Source organism: Ischnura elegans, chromosome 10, assembly GCF_921293095.1.
Source record: "Ischnura elegans chromosome 10, ioIscEleg1.1, whole genome shotgun sequence".
NCBI classification, from domain to species: Eukaryota; Metazoa; Arthropoda; class Insecta; order Odonata; family Coenagrionidae; genus Ischnura; species Ischnura elegans.
The window spans coordinates 80,495,312-80,506,910 of record NC_060255.1 but is presented as its reverse complement, the minus strand read 5'-3'; the positions used below and the strand labels follow the sequence as shown (position 1 = coordinate 80,506,910).

Here is an 11,599-nt window from a genome sequence, read left to right as displayed (position 1 = left end):
AGGAAGATTTTGGGAACAGAATTGAGTCTCGCACAGAGCAACTTGACGCTGCGTAACTTTGGAGGTGAAAATAAAAACATGGTATCTCCCTCCACTCACAACTTCAAGTAATGTAACTCGGCATGGTATTGTCGCTAATCGTGAAAAGTTCAATTATTACATCATATATATAATAATAAAAGTGCTAAATGTGGATGGAGGGCAGTAAAAATTTGAGGCTAAAATTGAAACATATAAATTAAATACTAATATGGAAAATGGAAAATGTAGTAAATTAAATTCTTAGAATATACTGTGAATATGTTTCAGGTTTCCCAGGTTTCAGGTATCCCTCTTCCTAGTTACTTAGATGGGTTCAGCTTTTGATTCCAACCGGCGCGGCGTTACGATTGAATATTTTCATCGTCTTCAGAGCTGGCTGATGAAGACACCAAGAAGACGATGTAAAAGTATTTCATCGATGCGTCAGCAGAATTTGAATACCTAACCCGGTGGGAAGCCCAAAAGATATTCACAGCCAGAGTTCGCCGATAAAGAATCATTTCTTGCTTATCAATACATATGTAAATGTTATTTCTGAGAAATGTTGCAGTTTAGCGGTAAGGAGCTTGGCTGCTGGTCAGACGGTCGTGGGTCATATCCTGGGGAAAGCTTTCGGACGCCACAAAAACTTCGAAATGCGAGGTGGTACAGAAATAGGAAATCTCTCCCCTCCTACCCTGTATATATCCAAAATTCAAACAAAAATTCATGTTGAATTAGTGAAACAGCCTAGTGAGCTTTTATTAGCGTTGAAATACCACTTCATCTTCAATTGGTTATCAGTGAATGTAAAAGTGTTTTCCCTTTGGTTGAGAAAACATATAAATAAATAAAAAAATGAGTTAACTCCTTAGTCATACTGATACACCTTCATCAGCAACAGATTTTTTCTAGTTAAAACATCCCAACTTTCCCTACCCCATAAAATAATGCACTTCCCCTAAATCGGAGCTAGGTTTTGGAGATATGTTTGAGAACGAGAGGCCAAATAAAGGTGTGGAAGCTTCTCACTTACACCTTGAAATGGGTTATTTTTGTAATTTCATTTGAATTAATTTAATGATTCATTCGATGGGGTGTAGCCGCAAAATAAAGTGATACTCCGGCTCTAATTAAAACATATTGAAGCGTCATTGCTCAAAATGGTAATCCCAACTTTAAATCAACCTGATCCCCCTCAAAATTACATTCCATTACGCGGATCTCCATAAGAGAGATCGACGGATACGTGTACAGGATAAGATATAGTTCAAAGCTGATGATAAAATTCCTAAGGATGGATTATAATGAAATTTAAACCTAACATATATGTTTTTGAATGTTATTAAATTCGTCTAAGTATAATGCAAGGTAGTACCACTACGTGTTGATTTTTTGTTTAAGTAAGGGTTGGTGATTAGTTTGAATTTAGAATCTTTCGTACTTTCAATTTTTTCCCTTTTTAATTAAGGCAATAGGTCCTGAAACCATGGTCAGTTGACTACACATTTTGCGTGGAAGGGTACCATTTTTACCATTAGATTTTCACATGAACACCAAGCGAGGTATTTATATTGGCTACGTGTGTTGCTACTAATGGCTGACATTTTTTCCACCACTGCCGGAAATGTATTCAGGTGGATTCCAAACACGCTAGAATATTCTAAAAATAACCTGAAAACCAGAAAACGCAGCGATGCTTGATTCTCTACGAGCAAGCAAGGCACACACCAAAGAAGTCTTTGCTCGAACACAGCGTGAACATTGTAATACACGCAATAAAATTTGTTTACTTGGAAGTTACCACGCATCTCTCACGATATATGATACGTTCTATTTCTCACAAACATTTCTGATATGTTCATAATATTTTTACAGTATCAGGGCTTCTTTCCTCAGTGATTTTCGCTCCACGTTACGCTAAGTAAAGCCATGGTGAATGGGGCTCGAAAGGTAAGCGGGAGATAGGACGGAAAAGGAGTTAGTGGACGCAGCTGCCACCTGCAGCCCGAAAAGTGTTTCACTCTTCGAGGGAATTGTCGCCAGGGGACCGCCTCACGTTAGATACGTGTTCAGAATGTGAGAGACGCGGAGGTAGGTAGGTACTTGGATACCGTAAGCTACCCATGAATGCATCCTAGGGAACGAGTAGGGCTTCGCTCCGAATTCCTTTAAAAGAACTCCGAAAAAGGAAGTCTTTCAGGGAATCACCCTCCTGCGTTCTATTCTTTGAAGTGCCGATTGTCTCTCGGCAATTAGCCTTTACGCTTTCATTTCGCGACTCAGAACAGTTTTTTGAGGGTCATCTATGCAGACACATTTACGAATTCCTATTTTTAAAGTAACACTATGTAATCTCTGGATAAGCAGAAGATTAAAACAACCTCACACCAAGTAAAAAGGCAATATTTTCCCTGAATTTATGTGGCGTTGAATCCAATGACATGGTTTCACAAGAGATAGATAGGTTTGAGCTAAATTGGAAACTAATCTATCTAAAGATTCATGAGAATGGGTGGTAATGAAATAAAATGCTGTCATATGTATGTTTTGGATTTTCATACTTTCCCGAAAAAAGTACTAAGCATAGTACTATGCTTACTCCGAAAATAGTATTAAGTATAGTACTATTTTTGGGGCCATTACGAGTTAGTTCCTCTTTAGGAAGAGGTAGGACACTGTTAATATAAACCATTGGAAATTGCGTCTCGTAATACCAATTCAAAATACCTATCACAAATGTCAGAAAATATAGCCGATTAATATAATTGAAACGGTAAGTGTACAATTAAATCTAACTGAAAACATAAAATGCGTGTGCGGAAAGCAATTGGTTTTAATAATTAAGTCTCCAATGATTTTTTTTTTAAGTTTGACAAAATTCCTTCCCGTGGCTGAAGATGATAAACCACTAATACACAGGTTCATATACAGCAGAGGTGCCTTCTACGCCACTTTAGAAAAAAAGAGATATTAGCCCCGACGAAAACCGAGCCTTGCTCGAGGTTTAGCCCTTGTAATAGATATCCTTTTACTCAAAACAACTTCACCAACGTTAGCAGTTATTAAAACAAATGTAACGATCATAGAGATAAATGCAGAATGATTCACTTATGAGGGCGCATTGCTACCTCTCACTGGACCAAATTTTGCCATTTTTGGTACATAATTAATTATATGCAATACGCAGGTATTATTAGAACTTACGATATCATCTTGAAATATTTTGTGCACATTATCAAAACCTTTAAAAACATTTTTTCTACATAAGAAATAAAAAAAGCTTGCAAGCATATACAGAATAATAAAAATTTTAGAATTCAATACTCTTCAATATATTAAAAAAATGTTGACCAGAGCCTTCTTTACATGCCATTGAAACTTGATAGCATAGTTTAAAGCTCAGGCAAGGACAACGTCAACGTCCAAGTGAAACATATGCATCCTCTTTAACTTATAGTTGAACAGTTCCTCATCGACAAAAAATGTTACTTAAAATAATCATGTTTCACTAGCTATTCTCTCTCTAAGCCTGCTAAAACACCAGTTGCAAATACAGATTTTGCACTTTTCCACGACGCCTTCATTTCACTGCCTGTATCAGAATTGCTATGCTATTTTTACGGAAATTTCGAGACATACGAAAAGGATATTAAATGGAAGAAATGCGGAAACCCGTCGGATAATAAATAAATGTGTTAAGATAAAATATATATTTTATTAAGTAATAAGCACTTCCACGAAGTGAAGAAATTGTGTAAAATTAACTTTCATTTTATGTTTAAAGATCACATTAAGATCTTATGTTAATAACTTGAATTTTGCTACGCAAGCTCCGACAATAAGGCTTAAAGGATCAAGGGTGGAGCTACAAATAATGGCTAGTTGGGGGTTTCGGTGCAACTAATACTGGGGAGTCTGGGGGTATAGGATACCCGCCAGGGTGAGCGGGAGGTGGGGGGCGATCCTCCATAAAATTTTAAAGATAGTTAAAATGGTTCAAAATGGTGAGTTTTACGGCTGAGTGAATAGTTTGATGTTTTGTTTGTGTCCAATCCGTCCCCCTAATATTAGTTCCAAAATTTTACATGCTAAAATATTTAAATTAAAAATAATTCTCTGAGCCCTGGGTGGGGGGGTTCATCCCCCAAAACCTCCCCGCACTGTAATGGAGCATCAAGAGGGAGGTATCCTTGAACTAGTCAACGCCTATTCTCGAAGCTTCCTCAAAGTCATTAACGGGGGCGTTCGCTTGTTTGCAGCGACGCCTAGGGAGGCAACAGGCTGATCAGCACTGTGCTAGGTGAGAATCCGCGGGGATACCCCCGACACGAGGTCCTGATTTCCCGTGTTGCCCAGGCTCCCATCTCCTCTAGCACAGCACGTAGAGCATTATGCTGTTGAGCTGAGCGGCACAGCACCAAGCACCAGCGTACTGATTCATTATCTTTGTGGCCCTCCCTGCTTACGTGGGTGGCACACCTTGTACGTCACTAATCACTTAATACCCTCACGCGTCCCTGTACAGGTCTTAATCCTGTTCTTGAGTGGGTTCATATCATTATGTTCGCCAGCAGATTCAATACAGGGAGCCAATCATCACGTACGTGGGGTGCGCCAAGCTAGGTACCTGAAGGACCAGATCGAGAAGATAGATGAAACATCAATACCTCTCACCCGGTCGCACTGTGTCTGTCTTCGTAAATAATTACTCTCTCACTTGTTATTATTTTTGATCTCTATTTCGTCTCGCTAGGTGATTGATTCTAATTTGCAAGGATGGACTCATTTTTTCTTACAAATCATTCGCAAATTTTAGCTTTCTATGATATTTTATTAGTGGTACAGTCCAGTTTTGCTCATATGCAAGAGGATAGGACCTGAAGAATGGGTACGTCCTGCTTTTATTATTTTAAAATATTATTATAGCAATGTAGAGCACATACATGGTTCCTATTGCATGTTGTTGATTACTCAACCCCTGCCAAACACCCCAGTGATATGTGAGGCTAAATGTAGATTTGAAAAAAATATTACAATATTTCAAGTTTGTTGGAATATACAGTAGATATTTTTGTAATTTAATTGCATCTCAGATTTAAAAACTTAATTTGAAAAGAATGGCGTTAAATTTCCAAATTCGAGATGCATTATAATGTTGACCACAGGTTCAATTCATATGAGCTAACAATTTAAAGAATACAGCGTAAACTTAATTCATCGATCCTGCGCCAATTCATAGGGCAAAGATTTTTTTCATAGAAGTTTCCTAAAGTGGGTGGGCCATTTTAAACAGTATGAAGCACTGTTCATATGTACTGGCACATAAATAAAACCTGTTCCATTCATAAATACTTCTCAAAGCATCACATGCCCCAAAACTTCAGCCTGAATTAAACCGGCTTAAATAACTAATCAGACTTGCCAAAGTTTTTTTGCGAATTTTATAGTATAAAGTTTATCAACTTAAAAAAGCTTTTTTGAAAAAAAAATTGAGAAGGTATTTCATTGAAATCGCTGAATTTAATTCATTGAATCATCTGTGAAAACTTTTTGTGTGATTCAAATTCCCATGAAAAGCCCTTGCGTTTCTTGCATTTGAAATTACTTCATCCCTTACCCTCATGTGGCTATTCTGATCCTAATACTCTTCAGAGGTTTCCTCAAGGACCTAATCTACGCCCATCGTCTTTTTCTCATTACGGAAAGTCTTTTACGAAGGATTTAGCAAATACGCAACTTTTGAGTCTTTTTATACGTTTTTATTCCGGCAAATAGTAACACGTTCGCCCGAAATTGCCCCTCTTTGAGAGGGTAGTTTACATAATCCGCGTTATGAACTTTCTCTTTTACACCGGAAGTTTCGACACTTTCAAGTAAGAAGCAAAAGGAAGGCTTCCTTCTGGCAAAAGTTAAGAAATGCTATATCAAAGGATGTGGGCTATAATCAGTGCCGACTAGAAATCGCAATATTTCCAAAACTGCCTCGGAAGGGAAAACTTTCGTACGTTTGCAAGAGAGGAACTTTATTTTTAACATTCAAAATATTTTGAGATATTTTAAATATTTTTCTTAGTATTCCGATGAAAATCGGCGTCTTGCGGATTCTTAAGAAGGAATTTCATGAATGCAGAAAAAAAGTGCTTCCCCTTTTTGTACAGAAAGTAAGTGATATGAAAACAAGAAAACAACGATGCAGTAAGATAACAGGAAATTTGAAGGTATTTTGATACCTAAATTCATAAGTGGCCAGAAAAATATCAATAATAATAGATACTTTAACAACATCGTAAACTATTAATACATCATACAATTATTCGGTGTAACTCTTCGTTCAGTTAAAATTATTTTTATAAAACTTCCATTAGAAAGTCACAGTTCGGCAATAAAATTGCAATAGGCGTTGGCCGATACTTATAATTTTGAAGTCCTATGGCCTAATGAAGCTACTTTTAAAAGAACAAGTGGATGCCATAATATACAAAGGAGGGCCCAGAATTAGTTACAACGGAAAAATTATAAAGGATGTTAAATGGAAGATTTAAGTACAATTGAAATATTTAGCTATAGGAGAGTGGATTAGAGGTCAATCTTTGGACTATCGTCTTAGATGATGACGCTGAAATAACATGCTTCAATCGTCCAGTGGGTTTTACGAGTGTAAGTGTAATCCCGATGACTTTTCAACCCAGCTTATAAAAGCGTGGAACTCTCGAGTCTGAAAGAAAATCCATGGCAACACATTCAAAGCACTACCAATGCTTGGAGCTTGATCGACCTTGATCCACATCTCTTCCTTCATCCGATAAAGTCGATGGCCTCCCACCTGGCTACATGCCCGATCTGATGACGGCAACTACGACGCATGCTAGTCTTCGCAGATCACGTAGCGCGTTTGTCGCCGCAGCCGACCAATCAGGGTAGCGATAAGGCACCAGAGGGTATGGAGTGCTCAGAGGAGGGTATTTGCTAAGCGGAGAAAGGGTTGTGGGATGCTGATGAGATAGAAGCGAGGGGCTCGATTGCTGTGGCGCGTGCACTTGCGTTGGAAAAGAGTAGGGGAGACTGGGTACGGTTACGATCATTTTCATTTGAACACCCTTAGTTTTCAAAGTTGGCTACTAAGCTGATCAAAGAGTGTTTGTTCATGTAATTTGTGCATTATTATTTTAATATTTAATGTGTAACCCTGAACTCAACTGTTAGCTCATAGGAGCAAGTTATAAAAAATATAAGTGCCACAACCGACCACACCCCTGGGGCGGTTGTGACAGTACGTCGGGTCGGTAGTGACAAATTTCCAAATTGCTCTAAAATTGTCAGAAATCATTTTAATTGCAAGAAATATTTGACATTCTACAGCATAATCTCCTTTCTGAACACATTGTAGCTAAATAACAAAAGATATGAAATCTGGGGACACTTCAATCATTTACAACTAATAATGTAGTATAGCATCTAAAACTACTATGCCAGTATTCACATATTCCCCATAGTTCAGTCATTATTGACAATTAGTTGAGAAGTTGAGCAAACAATTTTAGTTATGCTTTAAAAGTATTCGAAATATAAAGTCCGTAATTCCACGATAAATGCCCACGCTACGCATTAAGTATTTTGATAGTTGCCCCTGTTGTTCTACCGAAAGTTGAAAACATTTTGCTGAGAGCAACATACCCCATGCTGATAATGGTTTCATCTTCTCCCGCACTAGGGGAATTGCGTTTAGGAACATATCTTAGCAATGACATGCGATTGACACTGCGCATTACCGCAGCTTTCCGTAAAGAAGTTTCTCGTATCACTTCTTCGTAACCTCATTCATCGGGCAATACTCTATACTGTCCTATTTTAGTCTTTCTCATGCATATTCTGGGATAAAAAGCAGAAAAAACATCTTTTACTTTCAAAACCGTACCAAGGAAAAATGTCACAACGGTATACATTGCACTCTTTCGCAAAAACACAAATGCCATGTCAATATAAAATAAATTCCTAACAAATTAATCGCAGCTATTGAAACAAAAATATCTATCTTATGTCGAGGAAAAAACTCAACTTTATATTTATATCCATGTAACAAAAATTATCAAAAAAATGTCGAACAAAATATTTACTTTTGACTGTTGAAAGCAAATATGGGCCCCTGCTAGCGTGTACGGCGCGCGATGGCTGACGCAATACTGTGACATAGGTTCAGTTGTGCAAGCTGCTCCTCTATCCCCTCCCACAGTCCGCCATTCCCAATAGTTTTGCAAATAGGAAGACCGTATCCTGTCACAACCGTACACAGTTTACCCTACTACTGAAGGGTTGTGGTGCAAGGGTAAGAAACCATCCAAAAAGGTTTGTTTCCATATTACGTCATGGAATAATATCCTAAATGGCTGATATCTATGAGATAAATGGTTTGCGAGTTCTGTTCTTGGAATAATGGCATGATATACTTTAAAATATACGTTTTTATATTTCACAGAAAGAATGTTGTAAACTACCTTTTTTGAGCTGAATATTTCCTTATAATAAATACTATATGGTATATAGCAGAGTGTATTTTTGAATTTATTGTTATATCATATTTATAAAATCAATGGTTTACAAATTCACCTAGTGGAATAGTGACATGATAGATCTAAAAATTAACTTTGTTATACTCCACAAGGTATTTCTTTTAAAAACTCGACTGGTTTCGACCTATTAACGTAATTATCAAGAGATAATGGAATTCTTTTAACTCTACCGTCTTCAACCTGTAAATTTCGAAAGTGGTAGAGTTTTTTTGAATAAATACTGTGTGGAATACCACAAAGTTTATATTTGAATATATCGGTTTGTATTTCAGTATTCACCTCAAGAACGTACTCTTATTAGTCTTATTATCAGTTCCGACTCGTATGCTAAATGCATCCAATATAGATTCCTTCATAAAATTCCCGATCTATAAGGATGGGTACCTTACCAATAGGCGCAAGGTTCCACGGCGTTAAATACGTGTAATTAGGCACACATTCTCCTTTTGCTCCTAAATAAAAGATTACACATCTGTTGCTATTCTCTTTAGATAAAATCGCTTGCGGAGGGAAAGTATGGTTTCATTTGGGATGGGTCTCTTTTGTCCTTGATCAAGAATTTCCATCCGCCATCCGCCCACACCAGGTGAAAGGACAGGAAGAAGAGAGTTGGTTTGGATAACTTTGTGCTTGGATTGGACGGGCGTGGCAATTGGCTGGGGCCATTGGAAGAGAGAGAAAAGCGGGAAGGTGGGTTTTTTTGAGTGAAAGCACGATCGGAAAACACCGTTCCGAAATCATCCCTGTTTGTTTTAATAAGAATAACTCATATCCCACCCAAATAACCTTTCCCCTCAATCAAGCATCTGCTTCATATGCCAATGTATGCATAAGTTCGTCGAATTTGCTCAGACATCAAGATAAAAAAATTCCAACTCAATGACGTGGACATATATTGGCTCAGAGAGATTACATATTTTCCCTAACTAATATTTATCTCGACAAGATTAGCCATTTCATTGCTCTTTCCGAACATGCCTAAATAAATATGGGAATTTAAAGGCGATGATAGAGTTTGGGATTTCACTTGAAATAATAAACCACATTACTATGCCAAACAAGTTTTTCTCTTCTTTCCAAATTTATATGAAGGTCATGTAGAACATATATTCCTAAATTGTTAAGACCAAAAACTTTCAAATAGTGAAGTAACAATGCCCATTCCAAATATTCCTTTTTAATTTTTTACTTCTTTTCCATCAAATTTGCAATTGACTCCAATTTGAGCACAAGAGTAAATTAGAATTTCAGAATTCTTAATTACTTGCTTAATTATTCCCTTAAAAGGAGTTAGGCACATCTTTATAGCGTGCAAGAAGTTTATTAATGGAAAACCTTTTCTTATTTATTTTGCCTTTTTACGTTCACTAATTTATAGGGCCGTTGGTTTGAATACGTTAGTGACTGTTATCACTGTAGTTGAGGAGTTCAAATAAACATTAAACCAGATAAATCGTTCATTTAATCCTCATTCATGGAAATACACACGCGAAATAAGATCTTTTCACAAATTGGTTATCTTAGCGAAATAAAAAAAATAGCCTAATACTTTAGGTGATTTACTTTCCGAAATTCTATAAAAGTAAATAAGATTTATAGAATGTCTGTTTCTGTGTTCAGCTGATATTAAATGAAAATACATGTGTTTGACTTGATATACCTCTGCACGCCATCTATACTACTTGTACCGTAACAAGGGAGAGACCAGCATGATTTGAGGCAAACAAAGATAAACCATGAGCATCGAACAGTTGCCATGGGAAATCAGGAACCTGGATACCATTATGGTATGCGGATTGGCCCCTAATGCTAAAGACTCGTGATTTGGTTCCCGGTACAGGTTAATTAATTTCTCGTGGCAATTTTCCAAATAAATTAGACAATTTAGTAAAAGAAATCTAAAGTAAATTTCAGTGTTTGTTCTGAGCTTAGGAAACTGGATAAATATTTTTACTTTCGGAGTAAAGATTGAGTTGTAAGAACTACTAAACATGCTCGTCATGCGCGGGTACCACTCGTAAATGTCATCTACATGAACAGTTTTATTTCTACTTGGAATGAATTCTCTAACTGTAGTAAAGCATCAATTTCATTAAAATAAAAAAATAAGGATACATAAGTATGACATGCACCGTAGGTTCAGGTAGTGGCTTGAGGTAGGTATTGATTTTTGGCCAGTATGAAGTTTCGCAATTTTATCTATCATGCCAGAGCGAGTATTCCGTCAGATCAAAACATGAAAAGATAGTAATCAGGTAGGATCAGACTAAATAGGTCCACCTCCTCTTGAATTTAGGGTAAAAAACCTATCTAATAAACTCTGAGGTAATCCATGTCTAGAGACTGTCTATGCCCAGCTACCATGCCTCAAGATATGGCCGAAAAAGATGATTCGACTTCTCACTAAGGTTTTGATAGATTCTTCATGCTCATTTAAAATCGACAGCATCTGTGGTCGCCTATGAAGCAGAGAAGAAGTACATTTGAGGGACTAGGTGTTGCTTTGCGTGCAACTAAAATACAACTTCAATGAATATGTCGAGGGCGGCCACTTACCCGAAGGAGTTCTCTACAGATTACACTCCAAGATATCACCGTAAACCACACTTTGCATGTGCGACGCAAAAATCTATCTGATACCGTTAGAAAAATCATTCAAACATCAGAAAAAAAATGAAACCCTAACGACGGTTGACTCCGTGGCGCAACGGTAGCGCGTCTGACTCCAGATCAGAAGGTTGCGTGTTCGAATCACGTCGGGGTCACGACTATATTTTTTGATGCTGGAATAAAAACATTTTATAACCACAATGTATTTTCAGCTCAAGCAGAATTGATGGATGGACGATATATTCCGCCACGCAAATACTTTCATAAATTTCTTTTCTTCCCATTATTTGCTGAAATCAGTTCACGTGTGGTATACAGTCTAGACTTTGATTTTTTTACTCTTCTAATATTGTAAAGGTTTTTTTTTGGCACCTTCAGCCACATGTCTTTTGAGGCAG

At 37.2% G+C, this 11,599-nt stretch overlaps 1 non-coding gene across 1 annotated transcript; it reads left to right on the top strand.

Moving 5' to 3' along the window:
* The first annotated feature begins 11,284 nt into the window (after positions 1–11,284).
* Trnaw-cca lies at positions 11,285–11,356 on the top strand. The gene has a single exon. It is a non-coding gene; the product is annotated as a tRNA-Trp (tRNA).
* The last annotated feature ends 243 nt before the right edge of the window (positions 11,357–11,599 follow it).